The sequence below is a fragment of the Lactuca virosa genome, chromosome 5 (genome assembly GCF_052849685.1).
Source record: "Lactuca virosa cultivar CGN04683 chromosome 5, Lactuca_virosa_CGN04683_v6, whole genome shotgun sequence".
NCBI lineage: Eukaryota > Viridiplantae > Streptophyta > Magnoliopsida > Asterales > Asteraceae > Lactuca > Lactuca virosa.
In genome coordinates this window covers 272,473,613-272,475,901 of record NC_136430.1, presented here as the reverse complement: position 1 = coordinate 272,475,901, position 2,289 = coordinate 272,473,613, and positions in this window count along the sequence as shown.

The window sequence follows — 2,289 nt, the reverse complement described above, 5'->3', positions numbered from 1 at the left end:
TAAATCAAGTGTTTTACATGTCTTAGGATGTCTTAAATTTGGTTAATTAGTTGTTTTATGACTAATTGGATACATATATGTGTGATTATATGTTAACTAGGATCTTTGTGTGTGTACAAGTCTTCACTTGACACCTAGCATCCTATCCATTCCGTTCATCCAAACCACGCACTACAGGTGAGTTCATACCCCCTTAATCAATCTTTTAAATGATTTTAAATGCTTTCATGGGGGAGGGGGGAATACAAGTAGAAAACAGGAAGTTATAGAATCAATCACATGTGATTTATAACTGTGTTTTCAAACAACTGATTTCACATACTTCAAAATGTGATAAATACAATGCTTTTCAGTTATTTTTACTTTGTTATCAACAAATTACTTTTGAATTATTTTATAAACTGACATCAAGTCATTATTATTTATTGTTCAAAACTCTTAAATGTTTTACAAAACCTCTTTCAATTTACTGTTAAAAACCATATCTATACACTTATGTTTCATGTATATATGTATTGATATGAGAGCTTTCATTCTTTCTTCAATTCCAACACTCTTGAGTAGCAAGGGTGTATAAACCTACTTGGACATTCAATTAACATTCCAGTAAACTATTATAGGTATAGTTTAGGGGATACAAGTTACTATTCCTATTACAAGGAATTACACAAGAGTCAGTTCATTCATGAGTCTATACTACTATATGAAGAGATACTATTACATGTTATCCAGAGAGAAATACTATATCTATACAGAGAGAAATACTATATATATACTATACGGGACTGACCATCCTACACCTGGCTGCTAGCTACAGCGGGACCTGTTCATCGACGGATGTTCTCGATTGTACTGTTCGGCAAGTTTCCACGATGTGATTATCCTAAGGCAAAAGGATACGATTTCAATGCTTAAATAATTTTCCCTATTACTTTTATTTTGTGACACATTCACATAAACGATGAGGTATACTATATTTTTATAATAATAGTTGTACAGGGAAAAATCTTCATTGATACAGAAATGCAAACCTTCAAAGCATTCGGGTCTTGGTAGAAGACTACTTTTTATACTAGTAGGAAATATGGGATTTTCTAGGGTTTTCACACTTATACTAAATGTTTCATTAAACATTTACAAGTCTTTCATAACAGATTTTCGAATCAATGACACCATAATACTTATGAATTCACCAGCTTTATGCTGATCTACACTTTCAAAATAACTTGTATTCTCAGGTCACCAGTAGACAGGTACGATGACCAGGGTTTTGAGAAGACGAAGCACAGACAAGACTCGTCTTTATTTTGTTTACATATTTTGGTGTCTTATTACAATGAAAGAACACTCATGTATTAAAACTTTACTTTTAATGCAATGGATGATGTTGTTGCTTGTTTACTACTTTGCACTGTTATGATACTTTACATGACGTCCTGCACCCCTGAACTTTTCCGCCGTTCTTGGTTTTGGGGTGTGACAGATTGGTATCAGAGCTTTGTTTATAGTGAATTGAGTATATCAACCGATAAAAGATATACTAACTATAAATACAATGGGATTAAAATACTCTGACCAAGAGTTTATACTTTTAAATAATAAAATATTTAATTAAGTATACATGCCTACATTCATACTAAAATCAGTGTCACAACGACAAAAACAAAAGTATTACGATTGTTGAATATCACAAGTAAGCTCGGGGATATATGGTCAGTCCTGGGAGTGACATAGCCTGATCAACTATGCTGGCCCGAGGAGTGATTAGCATATGCCCAAGAATGGTTGTGATATGGGAACAAGTCTAAAAACTTACCAACATTACCACAATGAAATACCATAGGGGTATTTGGTGTAACTATAATTACTTATCTGAGAACTAAAAGGTCTTTATCAGTAGGTCAATAGTTGCTGAGTGGATACACTAAGGTTATATGCACCTAGGACGTCATAGACTTAGAATCTGTGAATCTTTGCTTTACTTCTTGTTCCTTGTTTGGTTGTGGGCTTAGAGTTAGGGTCACTTATTCGAAGGTCTATCATGTCCTGAGTACATATAACTGGTATGCACTAAACAAGTATTGAAGTAACTGATAAAGATCATCTTATAACTATCTTAGTTAGTACGTCTATTAATTTCTTCTTATATCCCTTTTCTCTCTTAGATATCATGGCTGGATTCCATCCCCACGGCGACCCGTACTACCCTAACCACGGCAATGCTGGATGGCTCGGAGAAGAGCCAGAGAATGATCACTCAATTCCTTTGGATGATCACGAAGCTGAAGG